Source organism: Miniopterus schreibersii, assembly GCF_964146895.1.
Source record: "Miniopterus schreibersii genome assembly, chromosome: 14".
NCBI lineage: Eukaryota > Metazoa > Chordata > Mammalia > Chiroptera > Miniopteridae > Miniopterus > Miniopterus schreibersii.
Genome location: NC_138114.1, coordinates 25,511,677 through 25,538,587, shown reverse-complemented (window position 1 = coordinate 25,538,587; position 26,911 = coordinate 25,511,677). Strand labels below are relative to the sequence as shown.

Sequence of the window (26,911 nt, the reverse complement as noted above, 5' to 3'; positions counted from 1 at the left end):
AGGGAAATACAAGGCAGGGCAGAATTAAACAGTTATAGCCCAGGCCACTCACTTTAGACATGGAATTTTCCAGAATGGTTTTCTGGATTTTCAAATACTGAAGATCTTTTCTTTTGGGTAGAAATTTATTTTGTCATAATCTAAGAGAATTTTAAGGGTATGAAGTCAGAGCAAGGGATGTAAACTCATGCTACACATGTATTGTTGTAAACTGTTCATCTGTTACACATAAACAAATGAGCATTAAATTATGGTAGTAATTATGAAAATATGCAATTTTATTTTCCTTTACTTTTTATGGGCTCTAATTTATTCATATATGGCACTCTTATGGTTGAATGAGCTCTTGGGACCATCTGGATAATGACTATCTGGTTTCTGATCTTTATTTACCTAGAATGAGAGTAATACATATCATTCATTTAGCACTGTTAATAAATTTCAACATCATAAATCCTGCAGATCTATCCCGATACGCGTTTGCCTTTAGATACATATCTGAGGAGACAAGGACAGTATAAAAGAAAAAGAAAGCCTAGAAGAACTGAAATTGGTAACCTGTTACTACGGCAGCTTTGTAGTCTTCTTGCTCAAAACTGACCTGAACTTCGTGTAATACTTTTTTCACTGAATCCTCAGGATATAGAGGCTGAAGGTAAAAATAACTGAAGGATCTACCTGCGCACTCTGGAAATCAGAATTGGTATGTTTATTTGAAAACTGATGAGTGAACAAGACAATGTGGAGGCTGGAGAGCGAGGGACTTGGTGAGGTGGTGCAGGGTGGCTGCTGCTCCGGGTGCTAGTGCCCACCATCCACAAGCCTGACTTAGAACACAGTGGTCGTGATCTCCTGGCTATCAAATAACCCCATCTGGCTTGATTATCCCACATCAGCCCATGCCATTATTACTGTCATCTCCTGAACTTCAGGTCCCTCCTCCACATTCACCACCAACTTAGCTTTCTTGTGTGTCCACAGGATGATGCACCCCACACCCTAGCCTCACAGTTTCTCTACCTCTTCAACGCCAGTGATATCTGCCACACTCTACTTACGTCATTCATACTTTTGGTCATGTGCTGCCATCCAGAAACATTTTACCTCCGAAACCTCAAATTTCAAAATCCTACCCTCAAAGCAAAAACTCCTGTCTTCAAAGCTTGCCCTAGATGAGATATTGTCATCACTGCAGCAACTCCCATCAAGATACGGAATCTATTTCCCTTCCTCTTAAAGTTGAATTCACCTTGTGACTACTTGGCGGGACTCAAAAGAGTGTGGTGGTGATGGCATGTGGGTCCAGAGTCCCTGTACCTCCACTTTCATGCTGCTGGAATGCTGTCCTGAGGCCGTGATCTAAGGAAGCTGGCCCAGCCTAGCAGACGACGGGAATGCACTGTGAGAACCACCAAGGCAGCCTGCTGATGACTTTACCAAATGCCATATAGTCTGAGGCCATCCTGGATCTTCTCCAGCCATCTCTCCAGTTGAATGTAGCTTTATGAGGGGAGCCCAGAAACCAGTCCAGGAATCACGTAGCCAAATCTCACAGAATCATGAGAACAGATTGTTTTAAGCCACCAAGTTTTGGGTGATTTGTTATGCAGCAATAGTTAACTGAAACATACCCATGGAAAAACTCCAGCATATTGACTCCCCCCCTTTTTTTTAAACCATCAGGTTAGAGGCCCCTAATATTGGGGCCTGATATGGATGAGTGATATTTTCCACCTCAGGTTGATGGATCATGCCAACTTTTCACCATTACCCTCAACACCTTGTACTGCATGCGTGGAGGCAGAAAAGCAGTCCCTCAAACATGCCCTTGTTCTAATTTCTGGGACCTATGAGTATATTCCATTATATGGCATGGGGGAATTAGGGTAGCCAATGACATTAAGGTTGCTAATCAGCTGACCTCACTAAAAGGAGATTATCTTGACTTATTAAGGAAGGCCCAATAGAGTTACAAGGCCCTTTACAGGTGGAAGAAGGGGGCAGAAGGTCAGAGTCAGAGAGAAACATGAAGATGCTACACTACTGGCTCTGAGGATGGAGGAAAGGGACATAAGTCCAGGAATTTGGGTGACCTCTGGAAGCTGGAAAAGGTAAGGAAACAGATTCTCTCCCAGAGCCTCAGAAGGAACGCACCTTGCTTTTTGCCCATTGAGATCCATTTCAGATTTCTAACCTCTTAGAAATATAAGATAATAGGTCTACGTTGTTTTAAACCCCACATTTTTGGTAATTTGTTAGAGCAGCAATAGGAAACTAATATAGCATGATTTAGCCTCAAAAAATGGCTTTCCCAAATTCCAAATGTTTGCTACTTTTGTTTCTTTATACATATCATTCCCTCTGCCAGCCTTCTACCATTCCTTGTCTGCCTGGCAAATTCTATCCATTCCTTAAAGCCTTACTCAGATATTACCTCCTCTAAAACACTTTCTTAGCTACCCTGCCTCCACACAGACTAATCTGTTTTCTCCTATGTACCAATAAATGGTTCTAGGAGAAGCAATAACAAAGACAAACACACATCCACACTCATTTTTTCCTATATTAGCAAATCATGGAATGGAGGTTTGTGAATTTTTTATTTTTCCTGGGATGTACCTGTAAAGTGCCCATCTCATGCACTTAATGAGTCATTAAGTGTTTCTGGGGTGCTACTATGTGCTGAAGTGCTTGCAGTATACGAGTATGCAATGCCCCTCTTCCGTAAAGCTTTCTCTGACTGCCCAATCTGGGCCATAGTCCCCCCAATTTGTGACTGTCTGCTAGGGCCAACCATGGGTGCAACAGGATATAATCAGATATGACCTTAGCTGCCCTGGTCTCCTCTTCAAATCATTTCCCTTCCTATGGTGGTGCCTCATCCCCTCCTTCAGTCCTTGAGAAAATGGCCCCCATGGTGTCCTGTTTCTCTCTTAAGAAACAGGCTCTCAGGAGTTATCAGACACATTCACTCCTTAAATCACACCATGGCTAGATGACCATCAAAGAGTCCTGTCCCCATACTTCAATAATTCAGGGGCACTGTGGCTGATGAAACTCAAGATATTCCTGCTTGCACCTTAGTATAAGGCCACTATTTGAATTCAGGTGAAGTGTTAGTCTCTTCTAACATTAGAAATTCAGATATTAGGGAGAGTGGGCAGAAAAATGTTTATCATTTGTCTAAGACATCTCATTAAGCATCTCCTAATATGCTCCGAATCACCCTACCATTGGAATATGCCACTTCTTACCATCACTTTTGCTGTGTTTCTTGTTATATTTGCTATTTTAATCAAGGCACAGTGAGCAATCTGCTTAAAGACAAAAATCTTAAGGCCCACAGGGTGACCTTTGTACTTTTAGCTCCGTTCAGCTGTTCACGTAGACAGTTTGAACAACGCTATTGCACAGCCACTAAATTTTCTTGTCCTTTCAAAAAGCACATATTTAACTTGATCATTAAAAAATACTAGTGGAACAAATTTTAATGTATTTGAAGAGTTCACTCTGAAAGAAAAACTGAGAATTTTGTATTACTGACAGAAACAAAAGGGAAATGTTAAAAGTTGCATAATAATGATAGCCAACAGCCAAGTTTCAACTGCAGATTTCATTACCCTGAGCTCTTAATCACCGGTCCCAGGCAGGCAGGAGCTGCTTTATGCACAATGTAAACATCTCCACTGGAAGGGAGGGTGGGTCCAGAGCTGGGAAAGAGGCAGGCAGGGCCGGGCTGGGCTTTCCTAAATCAAAACTTCACAAAAATATAGCTCCAGGATTAAATTACCTTTTATCATTCAAAACAACACAATTTTTTTCAGTTGAAAGTTTTGATTAAAACAGAAAAGAGAGGAGTTTAAGTAACAGAAAGGACACTGCACAGAAGTCCAGGAATGCAAGTAACACAGAGGTGCTTTTTTTCAAAATACCCACTCACTATCCTGCCAGAGCAGGATAATGATAATGGAGGAACTACACAAGCTCATGCTCTCTCTATTTTTTTAAACTCAGTGTCACTGGGGGAAGTGAGCCAGGCTTAGAAATAAACTTTCTGTCTATCCACTGCAACTTAGTAAATTCTGCCCCAATTGAAAAATAAAGAAAAGATAAAAAAATTAGCTTAAAAGATGCATAAAAATTCCAGGATACTTTGTAAAACCAACAAAAGTAAACTGTGTGCTACGTTCTAAGCACAGTGGTCTGTCTACTTCCATCTACAAATATGCCACGTAACCTCTCCTTGGATGACTTTGCTTTTGCCATTATTTCTGCTCAAATGCCCTTTCTCATGCCCCTGATCCTGGACTTGTCCTCCACCTGTAGGACTCAGTCCTAGTTAAATAGAGACTGAGCACTAGTGAGTGCCAGGCCTACAGGCGTACAGTAGTGAACAAGCCAGTTCTTGCCCTCATGGACCTCAGAGTCAGGTGGGGAGAGACAACTAAACAGGTAGATGTAACCACACACCTGATAAGTTCCTTGAAGAAAAATGAAAGGGTGTCATGGGTGAAAACGATGGGCAGGGGCTTGCTGGGAAGTCAAGGGCAGCCTCTAAGAGGAAGCCCCATTTTTCGGCTGTCAGGGGAATGAGAAGGACCCAGTCATGAGACGGGAAAGGAAGCAGGCCCAGAAAAGCTCGAAGGAGGGGAACTGATGAGAGGGAAGGTTAGAAAGGCAGGCGGGGTGAGATCATACCCGGCCTTTCAGGCCAGTCAGGCGTTTGGATTTTATTCTAAAAGAGAATAGGTGGATTTAAATAAATGGATTTATTCTCACATCAGTGAGAAGCCACTGAATAGCTGTAGGCAGAAGAGTAACAGGTTCTCATTTGCTTTTTATAGGTATCACTGAGGCTGCTGTGTGGAGAACACATTATGGGGAATATGAGCAGTGGCAGAAGGACCAGGTAGGATGCTCCGAAATTCTCCGGGAGAGAAAGGATGGCGGCTTGGACCAGGGTGGAATCAGCTGAGACACAGCAAAGTAGACAGGCACAAGTTACATTTTGGAAGAAGATGCACTTAAAACATGCTTCCTTTATTCTGTATTTATCAAACTCTGCATTGTAATATTGACAATCATGTTTATGTGTATTTTGTTTTCATGCCACTGGATTAAAAATTTTTGACAACTGAAACTGTTATTCATTGTTAAATCCTCAAATCTTTTCTCAGTGCCTTGGCCTTATGTGGCTTTCAATAAACATTAATTCAATAGAATATAAAAGTACAGTCACTCCACCCTCCTTAGGGAAACTTCCACCTGGGGCTGGCAAAGAACTTGCACTCGGCTATCTCTAATGAATGATCATTAAGCCCATGGCCTCGAAAGCAGCAGCATGTGGCTAAGCCTGCAGTCAGCGAGAGGAACACCTTGAGGGACATCTGTGTGACTCATCATGAGAGCAGTGTTTGACAGATGGCATCACACTAGCCATGGCTCCCCATCAGGAAAAGCATCAGTAACCATGGGAACCACCAGGGACCAAGGACCAGGCCCCTTCACCAAAAGGAAAGGAGGGGGCAGGAGAGAGCCCCAATATAGGCTGGCTGGAGTGGTTTAGGGCCAAATGTGATTTAGAAAAAGGAATGTGATCATTTATTATACTCTAGTGCCTAGAGCCAAGTTATGAATCTTAATAACATTTACATATAAGGGTCTCACAAAGTTCTCACCTGCTTTTAGACTTTAACATCTTAATTCAAGAAATTCCTAACCCTTTTTAGTGAACCATTACCTGGCTGGAAAAAAGGGTTTGGGAGGCACACGTATCCACTACATATGGAGGACAATTTATAATCCAAATGAAAGTGAGTCTTGAATGAGGGAGATCAATCTGTGCCTAAAAGAGCCACAGCACAAGAGGCAATTAGCTGGACTTCAAGGCAAGATAGCATTGAAAGAACAGGTGCCTTGGATTCCCCTCTACCCACATCTCACTAAAATTAACTTTATTCTATACAGATAAAAGACTTCACAACACTACCAGAAACTCAGGAGGAGTAATCTTATACCAGAAATTCAAAGGGTTTCTGCCAAATTCCTTTCTATGGAGCCAAGAGAGAAAGCCACTGAAAACCAGCAGACTGCCCATTGCCATAGGGACCAGTTTGCCTGGGCGGAAAGTGCGATGCTCTTTGACATAGATGCCCCTGATGTGCAATAACGAGAGCTGGCCTAACTCGGGACAAGGGTGGAAAGAGTAGGTTGTGGGGCCACTGGAAAGCCATTAGGAAACTGACATGTCAGTGACTGTCCCTTGCTTAGAATGGACCAGACAGATAGCACTGAGCATGGAAAAGACTTAGTTTTTGCTTCCTCCAGCCTGCTCAATCAACCAGGCCATTTCAGTTGACATTGCAACAGGAGTGATGGATCTTGTGGGAGGGAGTGGGGTGAGGGGGTGCAACATCTTCAGTGATGACATTACTCACCAATGTCCTTATCTCACCTTCAAAAGTTCTGCCAACCTGTACCACACTGAATAGCTTTGTTTGTGCACTCCAGAGCTGGGTGGGTTCCTGGGTCACTAAAGACCCTACCTTGCTCTCTGACAGAGCCTAAGGTTATCCAAGCATTTGGAATATACTTCGATTTTTGTCCAGCATGAATCTTTTCTTATATGAATGGAATAAGCAGAGGCCATTCAACATATGGTCTGTTAAAAACCCTGACATATAGCAAAGGACAGGCAATTAGATAAAGTCACAGAGGAAAGGTCTACTGAAGTAGATATGCTATAAGAAACAGGAAAAAAATTTAGAAAAGAATCTGATCCATGTCCTTGATCATGCAAAAGAAGATAATGCAACTATATAAACTAATAGCCGTTGAGGCTGTAAGTAGGCAAATTACTTAATCTCTCTAAGCCTTATTTGTAAACTGGGGATAATTACCTCCCGAAATGGGTTGTTGTGAAGATTAAGTTAGATAATGCTTGTAAAATATTTTAATCACTGTGCCTGCCATGCAGAGAAGGCTCAATAAGTCTTATCTATTAAGATTGTCATTATTTAATATTGTTTATGCTGAGCTTGCAATAATATAGAGAAATGCTACTGTTTTGCTATTAAAAGGAAAATGCAGGCTAGTAATCTGAACTTTAGTTGATGACAACTACATAAAATAAGCAAATATGTGTAACTTGAATAAAATTAGGACTTTTCCCTCATTCTTTCACTGGAAGTACCATCTCAGCACAGTGGCACATCTGAACTGTGGTTTACATAATACATCAGGCATCTGGCAGCAAACTCCTAGAAAGAGTTCCACGTCTTATGGCAACTGCTCAAATCTGTGTCTCTGCCTCTCGGGACGGACCCCGGATCTTTTCCCTTCAGGTGCTGCTTCTTCCCCTCCTCCAGCTCCGCCCATTGCTCTCTCTTCTCTTAATTGCATTTCTATCCATGATTCCCCTCTGCCAACTAAATGGATCTTCCTTGGGACCCACCCTTTTCTGGGGGGAGGGGGAACAGGTGCGCATTAATATGTGAATACTTGTAATTTAATAATTGCGTCTCTTTCATCTAAAGAGAAGCAACACCAACTTCTTCCTCCTGCAACAACACACGGAGGAAAAATGGAAAGGAGATACTAAACAGATAACAGTGACTGCGACTAGAACTTGTTGCTGTTTTTCTATTTTCCTTTGGTTTCCAAATTTTTTACAGTGAAAATATATTACCTTTCTTTGGTAAGTTGAGATAAAACCCACATGCCATAAAACTCCCCTTTTTAAAGTGTACAATTCAGAGTGTTTTATTATATTCACTAAGTTGTACTACTATTCCCACTATCTAATTCTAGAACATTTTCATAATCTCAAAAAGAAACTTTGTGCCCATAAGCAGCCATTCCCGTTCCCTGTCTTCCCAGCTCTGGAAACCACTTTCTCTCTCCATGGATTTCCCTATTCTGGATATTTTTTATAAATGGAATTGTACAATATGTGCCTTTAGTGTCTGGCTTCTACTTAGCATGTTTTCAAGTTCATTTGTGTTGCAGCAAGTGTTAGTGCTTTATTACTTTTTATGATTGAATAACATTTTTAGATGGATTACTTCTATAATGGGAAACATATTTTAGCTTTAAAAAAAACTAATGAGCATGTAAGTGTAACCCTTGATTATTAATTCTAAGGCTACAATGATATAATCCAAAAATAATAAATGATTTTTGATGATGCATATATTATTTTTCAAAACCACATATTTATAAAGCATAGTGAGGCTGTTAAACCTGCTTTATTTTCTGACTCAAACTCTCAACTAAAAATAACACAGGAATTTAAATGATATCTTGCTGAGTATCAGACAAAAATTGAATGATATAACGAGACAGGTGTGGACACCCAGGACACATACCTACAATTCTACTTCAAAGAGAAGATGAAAAATTCTTGGCTTTTAAATTTTGAGTGTTCAAAGAGAATACTTATAGTACTGAAATGAGCAATTTTAAGAAAATTGTTTGGAAACATAGCACAGGGACTACTCTGTGGCAATCAAATGAGAGATGTCAAAGCGTGGATCAATATAGTATAATTCAGCTTTATATTTATTAAGAAGAAAGAAGTTACTAACTTGTTTGTAAGCAAGTGTGTTTGTGTAGTTGCAAATCACAAACACATATTGATATACACTCAGTGTGAAAATTTATGTTATAATCTTTACCTGGAAAGGCAGAATCTACATGTTTTCAGTTATATAAGAGAGAGCTTGGGCAAAGCTGACTGCAGCTAGCTCATATAAAGAGTTCAGTGAAAAATCAAACTCTATAAATAAATGACTTACCCTGGACATAAAATATGAAGCATTTCAAGCGCACTGAGGGCGCAGTGGGGTGGTGAACAGAAGTGGAATGCTCATGGTCTTGATTTAGGTGCTGGTTACATAGGTAGGTTTCATTTGCAAAATTTCATCAAACTGTACACTTGCGATCTTGACACATTTTGCTATGTATGTTGTGCTTCAATAATTTTTTAAAGTTAAAATAGCACCAAAAGACTCTCCCTACACATTGATTTTGGAGGACTTGTGGTCCTGATGTGGGTGAGCCTTTGCTAAGGGCTGAATCTAGATGCTTTGTCAAGAATTAATAATTAAAGTATTGGTTGAGTCTTTAAACAGTCAAAGTTGTAAGTGCTGTGTAAGAAAGCTAATATCCAGTCTATAAAAAAGACATGCTTAAAAATCCATCCTTATGAAGAAAAGTCTCTGTAGTGCTCTGTAGCCACTTGCTCATTGAAAGCATTCTCTAAAGATGTCCCTGGGTCAGCTTTTGTAGTACCAGAGAGACCACTTGCTGTGAAACCTTCATATATGATGACAATCAAACAACTGCATTTAATCATTGATGAGACTACAATATGACAGTTGGGATTAGGTTATGCTCTGATTGAAGCAAATGAGGAGAACTGTTTTGTTCCCCCTAGAATTTCCTAGCAAAGTTAGTGCATAAATGCAAAAGTGCTCGTGGACAAAAACCAGACTCCGTAAAATCTCATATTTTATTTAAGGTTGTTAGCTGACATCAATATAGATTCTATCTACTATTTTCAGAACATGTTCCTATACCTTCCACCTCTTGGTAGGAGTTATTACATGAAAGACTGTACATTTTTAAAAAGCAGGATGAGGCACTATTTATGAAAAGGAAGATGATCCCATTATTCAGGAGTGCAATTGGCATTCAAAAGACTCTAAAATGTCCATAACTTCCATCAGTTTTAAGATTTTATTCCTAGAAAAATAATTAGAATATACAAAAGGATTCCACTAAAATAATGTTCACCATATCACTATTTGCGGAAACAATTTCAGAAATGCAACTACAGGGGATTGGTTAAAAAGCAACAACAATAAATGTCCATATCATGGGAGAGTATATAGCCACCAAAAATGTGTTACAGGAGTACATTTATTGTTACAGTTAGATATTCATGGGAAATCTTTAAAGAAAAAAGATTACAAAAATATTTACAGAGTAATACCATTCCTTAAAAATTATGTGCCTAAACATACACATGGATAGAGATACATTAAAATATGAATGCCAACTACTATTATAATTGATTTTACTATTTTTCATATCTATATATTCCATCTTTTCTATAATGGACACGTGTTCTTTTGTAACAAAGAATTTTACAAAAAAAGTGAGGGTGGGAAAGTAGAAAACCAGGGACTAGAATATTCTTTTATTCTGTGGAATTAATGTCTACTCTTGACCTTCTCTCTATATACCTTGAGAGCTGTATGTGAAGTGCCTTTCATATAGTAGGAAATAGCCTTGCTGCTCCTGGAAACTTTCTTTCACTTCTGAGCAGGCATCCCACTTATCATCAATATCATTTTAGAACTCGGGGTCATTCAGCTCCCTTGATTTATGTCAGAGAAGAATCTAACATCTCAATAGGCCCAAACAAGAAAACCACACAGTCACTTGGCCTAGAACAATGCAGCAAAAATCCCCCTGCTGAACAAGGGGGGGTAGGAACAAGACAATGAGATCATCTCCTTCTCCAATCTCTTCAGATCAAGTCATCTGACTTTGAAGGATTTCAATTCTCTTTCAGAAGAGAGTCCTTAGTCTACTTCAAATAAACAGATTTTTAAAAATCTGAAGTATTCTAAGGGTTCACTGTTGATTTTTGTTTTACACTCACAAAGGGAAACAATTTCCCTTCTTTGAAGCCTCTTTCTAGGAGCCTTAATGATCAGCTGCCAAATTGAGCCTTGGTGCATTTCCACCATGCCTGTTATTCCTGCATGCTGTTGATGTGAGGCCAAATTTCATCTCTGTTTAGAGTGCACAAGAGCAGATGTCTTGATAAAACAGGAAGTTGGTGAACCTATACGAGAAGAGTCAGGAGAACATAGTGTACTGAAAGGAAGCACAGCTTCATGGCTTACGGTACTAAAATACATTCACACAAAAGAGTCAATGGCCTTGGCCATACTATATGAGAAATAAAAGAGAGGAGAGGAAGTGTAGAGAAGGCAATCAAGACATTGGCCGTTCATTAGAAACATTGGGGGACTTTGCTCTGTTTTAAATATTCCTTCTTTACAAGAATGTTCTTGGCAGCATTATTTATATTAGCCAACAACTGGAAACAACTCATCAATGGTAGAATAGATAATAAATAAATAAATAAATAAATAAATAAATAAGAAATTGAGATCTATTTATACAATGAAATATTACACAGCACCAAAAATGGATGAACTGCTGCTACATCTCACAAACACAATATTGAGGGTGAAAAGCCTGACACAAAATAGATTTTGTGTCTATAAAAGCTCAGAATCAGGTTAAACTAATCTATGGTATTAGAAATCAAGACAGTAGTTACCTCCCTTGGTTTAAAAAACCCTTCTGGGTGGTGATGTTCTGTTTCTGTATGCAGGTGCCAGTTACGTGGGTGTGTTCAGATTGTGAAGATTCTTTAAGTTATATACTTATGATTTGTATGTTTTTCTTGAAATAAGGTACACTTCAATAACATGTTTTATATTCATATTCCTGGGCCCCAGTGCAGATCTACTAAGATTGTAGGTTATATAATTCCTGGGGTGTTCCAATGTACAGCAAAGGTTGAGGATCACGGGACCAGATAATCTACATCTAGTGGTGTGCTGGAGCCAGCCACTGTTAGTCCATGAGAACCAGCTGTTAAATTTTTAGGATTTTTGCAAGCCTGTTAAAATAGGGTCAGTATTAAAAATTAAATTATATAAAGTTTTGATTAAATACATTATACTAAAGGAAAGGTAGTAAACACTCAAAACTCATCATTTACTATTTATTTTACTACATTTTACTGTTGTCTGTATTTTTGAGGTTATTTATGCAGATTTTGTCTGCATGGTGGAAATACTGTATAGTGGTGTGTTACTAGTTCTGTCTCTCCCCAACTCCATGCTCAGTCACAATGATAGCCTGAAACTGGCTATGGTGGGAGTATTTACACCACAGAAGTTAGCAACTACTACGCAATAGCTTTACTGGTCTGTTGACTGTCTTAAGAAAATGATTAAAAAACGTTAATGATGCAAATTCAACTTAAAAATGTGTTATATACACGGCCGTTACATTGTGAACAGTACATTTAAGGAAATATCCTTACAGTATTTAAAAGCTATTATCTGGTTTAGTAAAGAAATCATTCATATTTTGAACGAATGTATACAGATCTGACATATGTCTTTGTTGTTTCAACTTTGTCTTACTCATTAACATAAAGGAAACTATCAGCCAACATTTACATGGTAATTACACTCTACATCAATTGTATCCTAGGTAGGCTTTGGATAGAAGAGTTCTTCAAAAACCAACAAACATTCTGTGAAACCCAGTGGGTTAAAATGGAATTTACAATAAAGAGTATTGTATATTTTATTATTATTTGTAAATTTTATGTTACACACATTCTTTATGTCAGTACAATTTATAATCAACTTATGTATGCACATAAATGCATTTTTCCCCCCCAGAGAGCTGGCTGATTTACCAGCACACCTCTGCCTACATTCCTCCCATGTTTAAGATTCCAGTGCTCTCTATTATGATTTAAGAAGCAAGCCATCAAAATAAGGTGGGAGTTTAGGGCCTGTAAGGCATGAATTTTAGCATAAGCTATAGTAACGAGTACAGTTTAGAACCTCACTGCTCAACATGTGGTTCTCATACCAGCAGCACTGGCATCAATGGGAAGCTTGTGAGAATAATCTCCTGTTTCACTCCAGAACTCCTGAGTCAGAATCTGCACTTTATCAAGGTGCCCAGGTGACTTGAATGCACAGTAAAGTTTGAGAAGCACTCTTTTAAAAATGAACTCCTTGGTATGAACTGAAATTTACACAACCAATTTAAGATTAATAATAAGGTTAGGGAGAATCTAGCAATTAGTGATCGTTAAGCATCTAGAACCAGTTTAGCGCATCACAGCACTGGGGTAAATACATAATTGCTAGCCCTAAACCTGAAGGAAAGGACCTACATCTTGCAATATACATTTGTCAAATATTAAAAGGGAAACTGTGCCACTAGGAACATAAAGGATTCTAGGCCACTTGAATTATTAATTTAAAAAGGGGGGGAAAAGTACAAGAAAGAAAAAAATCACAACAGCAGCTTTCCTCCATGAACGTGATGAACAGGACACCGTGCCATAACTTGGCTCCGAAAATTCAAAGCGGGGCAGCAAGTGCCACATGACAAAATGTGGCAGCTGGGGAGAGGCGTGTGATGAAACACTTCCCAGAGATGTAATTTAGGCCAGGGTAGTTATCAAGTGCTGAGGGCAAAAGAGGGAAATTGTAGTGCTCATGCTTTTCCTACCACTATATCAGTCAGCAACACAGAACAAAAAGAAAAGACAGGGCCGGCACACAGAAAACACTCAATGTTCACATTAATTGAAATGATGGTAGGAAAGTGTCACATATTTTGAGACGGAAAGCAAAAATGTTCTACTGGCAATAATATTCTCTGGGAATATTTCTTAGTTACTTGGTTGAAAATATTGTAGTTGCTTTGAGATGCAAAGGTCTATGTGGAAAACACGTTAGGTACTTAAACAGTGTCTGGAAGGAAATGAGAGCCACAAATCTCCAAGAGGAGCTTGGGATTAGTTGCAGCAGAAACTGGAACAGCAAAATAATTCAAGTAAACTCTGGCAACCCTAGGATGTGAAGGAAACAAATCAAACGTAATTGCGACGGGGCCACTGGTACCCAGAGAGACCATCGTGCCTGTTTTTGCCCAAGAAAAAAGGTTACTACAACCATCCCTTGCAATATCAGAATTCAAATGACTCCAGTACATTTGGGGGTGAAATGAGATCACTGCCCTAATGTGTTATATAACATTTTCCCTTGAAATAATCTAGGAAGGTCAAAAAGAGAAAGGACCTTTATTGAACATCTACTATGTGCTCGACGTGTAATTTTATAACATCTTCATAATCCTCTGGGGGAGGTGATACCATCCCCATTTTACAGATTAGCAAAATGAGGTCCAAGGAAGTATTTCAGCAATGTCACATAGTAAATAAAAATCTGGAGCTCCACAGACAAAATTCAATAGCTCCTTACGTGATTAAAACAGATTGCTCAACAAAGACAGCTTGGCAGGGATCAGAGTATGGGGCTGTTATGTTCTGAATAATAGGAAAGGATTGCTCTATATCGACATCAATAAGGTAAGTGAGAACTTTCCTAATACCCAACATATCTTTACACTGCTGGATCCTCTTATTGCCCATTTCTGAATGTATCTTTGGTTTCAGATATATTTCACAATGATAGTTGTAATTTTGGCTAAGTTGAGAGGATTTAGACGACTTGGCATTTTTCTGCCAGTGTTATGTAACAGAATTGAGCCCTGGGCTGGGACTTGGAAATCTGGGTTCCATTCCAGATGTATCACTTATTAACTATGACAGTGGGTAAGTTATACTACTTCTCTAGGTGGCAGGTTTTTCATCTACATGAGGTTGGATTAAGTATCCTTAAGAACTTTTCTGGATCTATGATTCAACCCTCCATGACTCAACTGTTTAAGTTAGAGATTTCCATCAAAATATATTAGAGATGACCTGAAGAGCTAACAAATTTGTTGAGACAAGCCTGCTATGTGATTCAAATTACATTAATTAAAAAAACAACAAAAAACATCAGCAAGAGTAACCTGGAATAAAATGTCGTTTTTATTTCTAGGTGTTCCTTTAAAACAAATATATATTCAAGTTCTTAGATCTGGGTGAAAATCCATGCTCTACCTCCTATTAGCTCTTTTACTTAACATATCTAGTTCCATTTTTTGCTTCTGTAAATTGAAATTTATAATGAATATTAGCTGTAATGTAGTACAGTGTCTGGCATCTCGTAGGAGCATAATAAGTGCTGGTTATTGTTATTTCAGTGGTCATTAGGGGTTGGGACTATGATTGGGTAACAACTCAAAGGAAATTTCTCCAGTGGGATGGAACTTGAGATGGTAACCTCATTAGCACTGGGCACTTGTCATGACCGTGTCTGTGCAATAAATAAACTCAGGTACAGAATGAAGAAATGTAATTGCTTCTTCTGGACCTATTAGCATCTCTCTCTTTTTTTTTTTTTTAACTTTCTAATTCACCTCTTAGTGGATAAACCCTTATCAAAGTATTCAAAGAGAAGAGTGTCCTTGGACATTTGGAAAGCGTGCTGTCATACCCACAATTCATTTCAGTGTTTTTTTGCCCATTGCCCAATTTCTGCCCTATGTGCACAGGAACGAAAGACTCTAGGAAGAGAAGAAGGCGACTCACTTTGTTTAGATAATAAAAAAACAAACAATTCTGATGCTGACATATAAATAACCATCAAAGCTTTCCCTTTCCTCCTCTCCTCCCCCGATACTCACACACTCTGCCACTTCCTGCCGCTTTCTACATACACCACTTCTTGTGACTTATTTTTATTTCTTTCTCCAAGTTTCTTTTTGGTGTTGTGAGGTTGGTCAAGGCTTGGATGGAGAAAAGAAGATGAACCCAAGAACCAAATTCAAATCACCTGAACTCTTTGAACCAACCCCATTACATGAAGCCCAAGTGAGACCTCCAAATAATGAGACTGAACTGCTTATTTTCTAAAAGGAAGACCAACAGAAAGATTAAAAAAAATAAAATGCTGTTTTATACACATAAATTTCCTGAGCAAAAAACGCAGTACAATTTCAAATGTTTCCAGCCATGTTTTGAGATAAGTTGAGCATATTAACTATAGCTTTGTGAAGTCCAAAAAAGCAATGACTAGCTGTGAAGTCCAAAAAAGCAATGACTGATAATTATCATTAGAGATATTACACAAATTCTAGGATCTTTTGGTGCTATCAGAGTATAATTTTTTTAAAAAAATGTATTTTTTATTGATTTCAGAGAGGGGAGAGGGAGAGAGAGAGAGAAACATCAATGAGAGAGGTTCATTGATCAGCTGCCTCCTACACACCCTGACTAGGGATCGAGCCCACAACTCTGGCATGTGGGAATTGAACGACAGTCTCCTGGATCCTAGGTCGATGCCCAACCACTGAGCCATGCCAGTTGGGCTAATTTTTTTTCTTTTTAAATAGAGTATGGGGCTGTTATGTTTGAATAATAGGAAAGGATTACTCTTTAGGTAATTGTAGGTTTGTAGTTTTTATACTGATATGCTTATGACCAAATACCGGTTGATGCTGGGGTTTCAACCTGTAATGGGATCTTCCCAGTATAATAGTGCTCTTATGACCTATTTTGAAATGATCCACTATATAACAATTTATACAGGACAAAGCTGTTATGGGACAGCTTATAACTACCCCTTAAATGCTTAAAAGTATATCTTAACTAATTAAGCTTTTAGGGCTATTAGCTTGAGTTGGTAGTATCAGTACATTAAAAAAAGATAAAAAGATGCTATATCAAGGTTTTCTTTAGTAATCTGTTTCCATTTCTTTTCTTTTTTATTACCCCTTTATATAATACTCTCTAAGAAGGATTAACAACTGTTACAAATTATTCTACAAAAAGTAGGGAAAAGGGGGAAGAGAGGGCTATCAACCAGGCAAAAACTGATAATTTCTTACTTAATCTATAAATATTGGCTATTTTCAGGACTTTGGTTGGGATTTATCTTTTATGTATCCAAATCGATTACATGGCACATTTCAGACAAATTGAGGTTTGAAAAGGAATATAGCCCGGCCGGGCATGGCTCAGCGGTCAACCTGGGATCCAGGTGATCGGGGTTCGATTCCCCTTTAGGGCACATGCCCGGGTTGTGGGCTCGATCAATGACTCATCGTTGATCTTTCTCTCTCTCTCTCCCTCTCCTTTCCTCTCTCTGAAATCAATAAAGATATATTTTAAAAAAAAGAAAAGGAATACAGTACTTTTAAGCAACATGCCAAATTGTAATGCTTTCTCAAAGATGCTATGCAGATTCAAATAGCTCACAATTTTGTTACAATGCTTTTCTGAAGCAATAACACCTTTGAGTTTGAGATACTGTAATTTAGTGGTTCTAAATGACTGCAAAGTCTCTCCCTGTTAAGTTGAAATTCCACATTCTGTCTTTTCCTAAACTCTCACCCATTTATTGTCTCTCCAAATAAAATATGTACTGGATTTTATTTTCCCAATGACAAAGTAATCCCACAGCAAAGAAAATGCTGAACTTCTCGTAAATGTACCAGTGACCTCCCATTTGGCCTCTTGGTATGTCTCATCTTGATTTACTCTCAAATTTTTCATACAAGAATGTTTTCAATCTTACCTTTTAAATCTGTTTGTAAGTTCCTCAGACCAGAGATCTCATGACAAAAACTTACTTAAATATTTGACAGTCCCATGCCAGAAAGTAGACATAAATATTTATTATTTCTGTTTTATGTTAGAAAATAAAATTTATTTACTTTTTTGTAACAGCTGTATAATATCAGCTGTAATTACCAAGTAATATTGGGCAGGTCACTTAATTTTTCTTGGTCCCAGTTCCCCTATTGGAGAATATTTTTTCCATTAGAGTTAGGTTTTAGAGTAAGATATAACTTTTTTTTAAATCCTATTTCTTCTATTTACTAGAACTAGGAATTGAACATATTATCTAAACTCTCTGAACTTCCAATTCCTCCCCTGTTGTTTGGGGATCAAGAGAGTAACTTCACATTACAGGGTGTTTTTTAGATGCAGAATGAGAACATAAAGGTAAAGAACGCTTATATCAAGTTTCTTCTAGCTCTAGAGTGCTAAGATTAGGATAGAAGTAAAACCTTAATTATCAAGCACCCAGATCTTCTCCAGTATCCTCAGCTACCGAGGCACCACTTTTACTACCCCTCTGACCCCCCTCCCCAAAGTCTTATAAAGGACAAACTGATTCAAGTTCCACTTTAGTACCATTTTACTCACAGAGTAAATAGAATAATGTTAACAATCCTTGAACCTATGATGTTCATAAATGATTCCATTAAAAGATGACAAACTGTTGTAAGACAAACTAAGTAACCTGTTCTAAAATGCATGCTCAGAATTAGACACAAGATGTAATCTGTGGTCACGGGTTTGTACAGAGACACTAACCTGGCTTGCTGGAGGTGAAGAACCCAACACTCTGCTCACAGCTGGACTTACCTACATAAAAGAGAGAAATACTTTATAAATCCTATTGACTGCTTGTCAGGAGCACATGAGGAGCCACTAACAATTTCAACAGACCTTGTTTTCTTTTTTCCCCCCAAAAGGGGCAGCATCTCCTTTACTTTTGCTAGATGCCAGTGTTAAAGTAGCATTTCTTTGGGTCAAATACATTCTGAAATAGCTAAGTTAACATTTTGTAGCATTTGTTAAAATATATTTCTGAACATTTGGGGATGTTACAAAAAAAGCATTTGGCCACAAACCCAAGGATAGGAACAAGGAAAGCCTTACAGGCATTTTACAATATAGAAGTCATAGAATAGGACATGCTATTCCTCCAAAATAATATTTTTAGATAATATTGTCATAAGCAGAAGTCCAAACGGTTCTGTTTTTTTCCTAGTAAATGATATTTCGATAGTCAATAAGCTGTGTTATTGAAGCAATGACACAGAACTACCTGTTTCTATTTCCACCTCTTGATTACACACAGACTTTCGTACTTCAGTTTACACTACCTTCAAAGTTTCAGAAAATAACAATCTATGCGCAAGTTTAGAAGAATACTGACTGTGATTTTATTGCTTCCTAATTACTTTTCAGTCTCCCACATTGGATTGGACTGGTTAAACCCCTTTCCCACTAATATGTCCAAATACGATCCAGGAATCTCAGAGGAAACCTTGTTTAATGTAATAATTTACTGCCCACTCCACCTGCAGAGTAGTATGCAGATGTTATTTACACTGAAAAGAACCTGTGTTTATTTTCTAGCAACCAGAGACTCTCTTAGGCATCTACAGAGTTATTGGAAACTAAATGTAATTCCAAATTTCTAAAGAGTGTTTGTAAACAAATTTTGTGTATGTTTGGAAAAGCCTAGAGCCCTCCTGAGATCAAACAAACAGAGAGTATTGGCTATTTATATCTGCTGATAGTGAGAGAAGGTATACAAAGATGAAAACTACAGACAGCAGCATTTTTGCAGTTCAGAGAGGATACACAGTTCGGTATAGAATATTCAACACAGCCCAGCTGGGGGTGGGAGAGCCCTAATCTGGAGAAATCTCAAGTTGAGCACCTGGCTGGGGTCCTACAGAGCTGTGTGAACAAGCGCAGGTGGGAGAAGTTCAAAGCCCAGGAGACTCTCTCGGTTTTCCTAGATGTTCCCAGGAAGGTCTGGGCGCCTTTGTGTATATCTCAACCTTCATGCATTTCTCCCCCCAGCAAATGTGTACAGTCAGCTCGAAAGGCACAGCTTGCGTGCTGACGTGCAAAGCCAAGTCAAAACCCTGTGCCTGGCGCTCCCTTCTAACTTTCTGGCTCGTCCAAGTCTAAATATTGACATTGCTCCTCAGTTGAGATGTTTGATACTGCCGAGGGGAGCAGAGGCACAGCAACAGTAGGGTCTGATGATCCAGTTTTACGTAGCTGTGCCTTCCTCTCACTTCTCTGGAGAGGAGGCTGGAATCCCTTGTCTGCACACTGCCCCCTGCGCCCCCACCCCCCGCCTCCCCCACGGATCTCCCCGAAAGCTGAGCACCGGGAGGCCAGGTGGGAGGTCCTGCAAGCCCCGCGAGGCAGCTCCTGCCGTTGTCACAGCAACTCACAACAGGCTCCACAGACACGGCTGGGGGCGGGGGCGCCAAGCTGTGGGCTGCCCCGCCAGCTCTCCTGGGGGTGCGAGGGCCAAAGGGGCGAGCGTGTCCCCCCTCGGGACCTCGGGCTCCCCGTCACTGTCCTTCCAGGGAAAGGAGCCCCCTGTGGGCGCGGCACCCCCCTCCCTGGCGCAGCCAGCCTCCTAAGGGTGCCTGTTGTTCATTTTCTCAATTCCAAGTTAGGGGTGCGGCTGTGCGGGCGCTCCTAGAAATCTCTTCTGTTTCCCTCTGACGGGAGGGTTCCCGGCCTCGCGGAGAGGCCAGGGCGGCTCCGAGGGCAGCTGGGTCCCGCAACTCTCTCTCGGGACGCTGCGGCCCGGGGCCCCCACATGCCGCCCGCCGGGGCCGGGGCGCTGGGGGCTCCGCGGCGGCGGCTCCGAGAAGTTTCGTACCGTAGCGCACTCACGACACAGAACCTACCCTGAAGCCGAGCGAGACGCGAGCTCTCTCCGCCTTCAAGGGCTGGGGGGAGCGGGGCCCCCCCGCCACTCAGCAGCGGCCACGACTGCGCGCGGTCGCGGGTGTGCGGGGCCCCTGCGCGCGGCGCGCCGCCCGCCGCCCAACTTTGCACAAAGGCAGCATGGCACTGCCTCGCCGGCGGGCTGGCCGGGCGCGGCCGCGCCGCCGGGTCCGGGGACACAGGGGCTCGCCCTTCCCCCAGCCCCCTCGGCGGCGGCCCCCACCGCGCTCCCGGGCGGCCCGCGCGCGCAGCGGAGCTCCCGGCGCCGAGCTCTCCGCGGTGGCGGCCGCCGCTCGCACTGTGACGTTAGCAGCCTTCGCGGCTATTTATATCCGCACGATTGGATTTCATTCATGAAACCGGGGCCTGGTGCGTCTGGCGTTGGGGCGCTGGCGGCGAAGGCGCCTCGGCTTTGCGCACACCCGGACCCGGCTCGGAGGCGGGTCGCCCGGGACCAAGGCGCGCAGAGCGCGGGGACCCCGGCCCCTCTCCCCAGCCGCCGGGCGGGGCGGGGCGGGGCGGGCGCCCGGTTCCCCTCCGCGTCGTCCCACCCGTCCCCGTGCAACTGCGGGCCCTTTGTCCCAGGCTCTGGAAGAAGTAAGTTGAGCCACTAACCGGCTGGGCAGCATGGCTGGCTTTCCCCTAGCAGCGGACCGGCCGCGGACTCCGAGGGAGGACATGGGCTTTTGTTTCCACACCGAGCCGGCTGCTGACTAAGGGCGGCGTGAGCCCAGCCCCCCTCCGCGGCCGCTGCACGTGCCGCCGGCTCCCCGTTACCTTCCAGGGTGAGGGCTCTGGGGACCCCCGCGGGGGGCGCAAGGACGCCCCCGCCGCCCCCGGCGACGCCGGGAGGGTGACTTACAGCCTCCAACAAAGGGCTGAGTGAGGAAGGAAACTGAATTCTGGTCGCTCAGGGGTTGTCAGAGTCCTTGGGAACCCCAGACAGTCCCCCTCTCCTGGTGAACTCTCTTCACTCTGCCAGGCTGACTGTGACCTCTGAGGACAGGACGGGGGTATTTTTTCATGATTTAAATAACAAGTGTTTAGGGTGCCTACACTGTCAAGTTCTAAGGAGGTGACAATGGACACAACCAAACTGGTCCGGCCCTCGAAGAGCTTTGGGAGGGCCTGCTAAAATTAGTGTGCCCAAACCCCTCACTCCCAGCCTGGGGAACAATGGCATTGCTGTGTTCAGCTACCTTAAGGGATTTATTCGTTTAATGAACCTTTATTGAGAAGGTTGTGTACCAAGGGCTGGGGATGCAAAGATAGCAACAGTGTGTCCTTGGTCCTCAAGGAGTTCTCAGGTAATTTGTTCTCAGGTACTGAGGGCTGGGAAAAAGGAGCCAGACTTCATTGCAAGGGCTCTCTCTTTGCCATATCCCCCAAGAAACAGAACACCAGGAAAAATCCTAAAAGTAAACAAACCCCTCAGTCCCTCATGGTTTTCTGCCAGGAAACCATCCTCTGTTTCCTAGATGGAATACTTACTCTCCCTTCCCAGGCTTCCCAGATCAGATTCAGTCCATTGGGTATCCCTGCTCTTCCCCACTTGTCCATAGTTCCTTCAGAGACAAAGGCTTGCCTGGGGATCTCTGAATATCCCAGACACTCTAGAATATAGTGAAATTCAATGGTTAGTTGGTTTGTTTTTTTGCAAGGAAAGGTATTAAGGGCAGCCTGATTTGTTTAAGCCATCCTCATTGAACTGTCTTTGGAAATGGAATTATCAGTCTCTAATCTTCTCAAACTACCTTGGAGGCTAAGAAATAGAGTAGAAATTTAAAAGAAATGGGAATCAACATGTGTTGCAGCCCTCATTTGTGGCAGGCAATGGGCTGGAAGGTTTAAAACATATTTTCTCAATTAATCCTCACAACAACCTATGAGGTAGATGCTATTAATATCATAACCATTTTATAGATGAGGCAACTGAGGCATGCAGAAGTAAGTAGTCTTCTGAGGTTCTGACAGTTGCACTTGTACCTGGGTCAGCCTCTGCCAAGGCCTTATTTTATGACTAACCTGCTTTTTGACGTCCTTCCTTTTCTGTTTCTTTCATTTCCTCAGTAATAAATTTAAAAAAATTACGTGACAGGCTTAAGCAAGCTAGGACCAGAAAGACACCAACACGAAGATTCCAGTTGACAGGCTATCATTCAGATGTTGTCTTCAACCCCCAGGTGGCACTGAGGCTCAGAAAGGCCTTCCAAAGGATGCTCCTTTGACAGGGGTAAAGAAAAAACAGTCATCATGAAATTGCCCAGTTGGATGCCTAAATCTGAGGGAACCTGACCAGAAAAACTTTCAGGAAAATAAATTGGTGTAAACAGTAATTAAGATAGCAGAGGAAAAGTCACTATTCCATAAAGTCCTTCCATACTAGGGCAGTGATCTGAGAAAAAGGTTGCCATAATTATGCTATGTAGCTCTCCAATTTTACACATGACCCCCACCCCCCACCTCATTCTGGAAAAAGTGGAGAAACTACAGCAAGGAGTACAGACTCTATTTTGCCAACAGGAAAGGAAAGAAAAGGAACACTAGCAAACTGATCTCCAGAATGTATCCCTGTTCTTGTTATTACCACAAAATAACCCACACTTGTATACTACAATTATTGTTTGCTAATAAAATCAATATTTGCTTTTAATAAATATAAAGATGGGTATTTAAGCTTAATTAAACCAACACTGTTTATTTAAATACTTTCAGGATTATACTGTACAAAAATAGGTGTAAAAAGTTTTAACTAGCTTTTATGGTAAATATTTACCAAAGTCATAGGATTAAAAAAAAATCCCCGCAATCAAGATAGAGAACTGTTCCACTGTCACAAAGACACTTCAACGTGCTACCTCTTTGTAGCACCACCCCAGCCATTCATCTGTTCTCCACCTCTAGGGTTTTGTCATTTTGAGATTGTTATATAAATGGGAGCATACAATACATAATGTTTTAAGATTTATTTTTAAAAAAAAAACTAAGCATAACGCCTTTGAGGTCCACCCAGGGTGTTGCATGTAGCAGTGGTTCATTCCTTTTTATTGCGAAGTAAATTGCTATTATACCAGAGCATGTTCATCCATTTACCCACTGAAGGATGTTTGAGTTCTTCCCAGTATTTTGCTATTGTGAGTAACAGGTCTGTAAACATTTGTATATAGGTATTTGTGCGAGCATAGGTTTCTATTTCCTCGGGCTGAATGCCCAAGAATGTGATTGCTGGGTCATAAGCTAAGCAGCTTAAACTGTGTCCCGGAGTGGCTGTGCCATTCTACATGCCCACCAGTAAGGTAGGGGAGATGTAGCTTCTGCCCATTCTCACTGGCATTTGGTATTACCACTATTTTTTTTTTTTTTTTTAATTTCAGTCGTTCAATAGTTTGGTAGGCACCACCATTGTGGTTCTAACCCGCCCCTAATGGCCAACAACGCTGAACATCTTTTCACGTACGTATCTGCCATCCGCATCTCTCTGCTAAAACATCTGTTCCTGTCTTTGGCCTATTTTATAACTGGATTGTTTATTTTTCATTTTTTTACTACGGACTTTTGAGAGTTTTCTAAAGTATATTCTCGGATGATAGATTTTTCAAACGACTACCCCGAGGTAACTATTTTCAATTCAGTCGCTATTGTTCGACATTTCTATCGCCATCAGTTTAATAGAGAATATTCTCAGGTAGTTACGTAAAGCACACTCGAGTACTTACAGAAAACTCCTATAGAGAGGGTCTTTACAATAGTATTTTATAAACCAGCACTTTGGGGCTGGCAACCGACGCTCGAGCCCAGGGAACACGTGGCGGCAGCCCCGGGAGCCCAGTCCTGGCTTCTGCGCATGCTCAGGCTCAGGCGCACGCGCAGGCGCAGGCGCACGCGCAGGCGCAGGCGCACGCGCAGGCGCAGATGTGCAGATACGGCCTCCAGCTGCCACGGCGCCCCCAGCGGCGCTACAGCCGCGCGCGCCTGAGGGGAGGACGCCCTGCGCGGCCCGTCTGTCCTCCTTGGACGCTGATAAAGAGGATTCTTCATCTTAGGTGGCGACTTTCAGGTGTTCCAGACACTTTATACCGCCAGCGTTTGAAGACGTGGACGATTTAAGCTCACTTTTAGGCCCATTTTTAAGCACAGATGTGTCGGGTAGCAAGATACTCAAAAACCAACCTCGGGCGAGGATTCCCGGAGCCGGCCCAGCAGCCCGCTCTTCGCGGTGCGAAGCGGCCGGGGACGTCGTCGTCGCCGACGTGCTGACTCGCAGTTCTGGGTCCTCTGGCTTTCCCAGAACCACCCCCCGCGCTGCAGAGCAGGGTGGGGCCCCGGGCGCCAGGCGGGAGCCGCGGGTCGGCGCGGGCCGCCGTCGGGTCGTCGTGCGGCCGCCTTCCCGGAGGAACGGGGCCTCCAGCCGCCAGCGCCGGGCCGCGGGGCGCGGGGCGCGCGAGGCTGCCTGCGGGCCCGGCCGACGGCGACCGAAAGGGAAGGGACCCCGCTCTGCGGCTCCTCGTTAACGGCCAGAAGGACAAGGCCTCATCTTCCCGGCGCCCCTGCTTCTCCCGAACTCTCTTGCATTTAGGAACTAGTGTTTCTGCCGGAGGAGACGCTGCGCGCGGCCGGGCGATGCGGGGCGTGCCGCCTGGGCCCCTGCCCGGCTTCCATGTGACCGACCAAGGCCACGGGTGTCCTGAGCGCCGTGAGCCCGTTCGGGTCCGGATACCACGGGCGGAAGCCGCGCTCAGGGCCTGTCCCGTGGGAGAGCGTGAAACCGCCTGCGCCGGGGCTCCGCGGGGTGGGGTGCTGGCCGCTTTGGGAATTTATCTCCCGTGTTATCATCAAGCCGGCTCTTGGGACCCCTGAAGCTCCTGTTTTCTGTCCCCTGTTCTGGGGTAATCCGAGTTACTCTTGGCCGTGGGGGTCAACTGAGAGAGATGCTCTTTACCTGAAAACTACAAGTGGAGGTTAGCTCCCGGTCTGCGGTTTTTCGTCCAGTTATCACTGCCAGTCCTGATGTAGTTTCTAGAAGCTTTTTAAAATAAATATTTAAAAGAATTTATCTTAAAAAATATATATATTTAAAGGCGCTTATAGGTGTTGATAGCCCACGAATACTCAAGCTAACCTGAGGGATCCAATCCTGGAATTTCCCCACAAGTATCCGCTCAAAGACAGAAGCATTCGACACGGTGTGGTTTTTAGTCGTTGGTTCTATGAAGGCAACACATGCTTTTTGTATTGGAATTTCTGTTTTACTGGGCCCCAGCGGATATGGCCTTTGAGTTGGAAATTGACAGAAAGGTGCCCTTTTCTTATAGCATGTTAAGTGTGTTTGTGCAGATTTGCGTACAATCCTTTCTGGACAAATCCATTCATGAGGTTTTCTGTTTGGGTGGGGCGAGTTTGGTAAAAATGTGATTTTGCAAGCTCCACAATTCTAACTACATTCTTCTTCCTGTCGAAGTCTCTTTTACCAAGATGGCAGTGTCCCACTGGCCTAAGTCAGCAAGTGTAAGAGGGTAGCAAACAGCTTTTACAGTCATCTGTCTGGCTTTGTTGAGTATGGCATTACTAATTGGAAAACATGTGTCACACCTCTGGAAAGAAGAAAAACAACAGTCTCACGCACAATGTGTACTTTTGACTTTTTTTAAAAGTAAAAACACGATTCTGTACTGGAAAAAATCTGCATGTGAAAGGAACATTTGTTTCAGGAATAAGCTACATTCCTAATATTTGCAAAAAGTGTTAATGCTAGACTTCAGCTTTACCTAAGTAAAAATAAATGGAAAGATTTATGAGTTATAGTATGCTTAAGGTTATCTTGCCTGGCCAATGGTTTCGTAGAAAAAATACAAAACTGTTTCTCTTTGTGAAACAAGTGGAAAAAAAAATTCCCCAAACACACATTAAGGGCCCACAGGGCAGTCGAAAGCGCAGAAAAATGGGATTGTGTTTTGGCTATCCCACTAATTTGCCATGTCATTCTGTACTAGTTCCTTAATCTGTAGCAACTCAAAGTTCCATATGTGAAATGAGGACAAGAATAATAACTTTCTGAAAAGTTGTTAAGAAGACCAAATGAAATAATGTTTGTGGAAAATGTCCTGTAAAATGTGAAGCTCTGTACACACTGGTAAATGTAAAAATGGACTCATCATGAGGCCATTTAAAAGTAATGTGCAGCACAAGGTATCATTTGATTTGGGAGTACCAAAGATCAATCATCCCCACAACGCATCCCCCAAATGCTGACTGTAAGCATTATACATAATAGCCTCCATCAGATTCTCTCTGTAAAGTAGAAAGTTTAGTATTTGAGATTTTTGCTCCGCCAATGACTTGCAATTGCTGCTTTTTCTTCCATCTATAGAAATGAGCTAAAGTACATGCAGAAACTAGAAAAATAAATGGACTGCGCACGCCTATACACGCAGCCCATTTCAGAAAAATAATTCCACCTATGTTCATATCATATTTTTCTGCTTACCAAACACCTCTAATATACATGTCACTTAATCTTCATGACAGCCTCAAGAATATTTTCTCAAATATGAGAGATGGGGAAATGAAGTTTCCTAGAGGGTACGTGACTTGCTCTTATGTTAGCAGAGTGGAAATCAGAATTTT

At 42.1% G+C, this 26,911-nt stretch overlaps 1 protein-coding gene across 3 annotated transcripts in view; it reads right to left on the bottom strand.

Annotated features, from left to right (window-relative positions):
* Window positions 1-26,911, bottom strand: part of RHOBTB1 (Rho related BTB domain containing 1) — a 107,960-nt gene that overhangs the window by 39,973 nt on the left and 41,076 nt on the right. Inside the window, exons 1-2 of one of the 3 annotated variants that reach the window (XM_081158744.1) lie at window positions 20,903-21,068; window positions 18,113-18,163 (exon numbers count right to left, since the gene is read on the bottom strand). The gene's annotated coding sequence lies outside the window, so the exon portion shown is untranslated. Of the gene's footprint in view, window positions 1-18,112; window positions 18,164-20,247; window positions 20,590-20,902; window positions 21,069-26,911 lie in introns of those variants that run through there. The other 2 variants (XM_081158746.1, XM_081158745.1) reach the window with 2 other exon arrangements.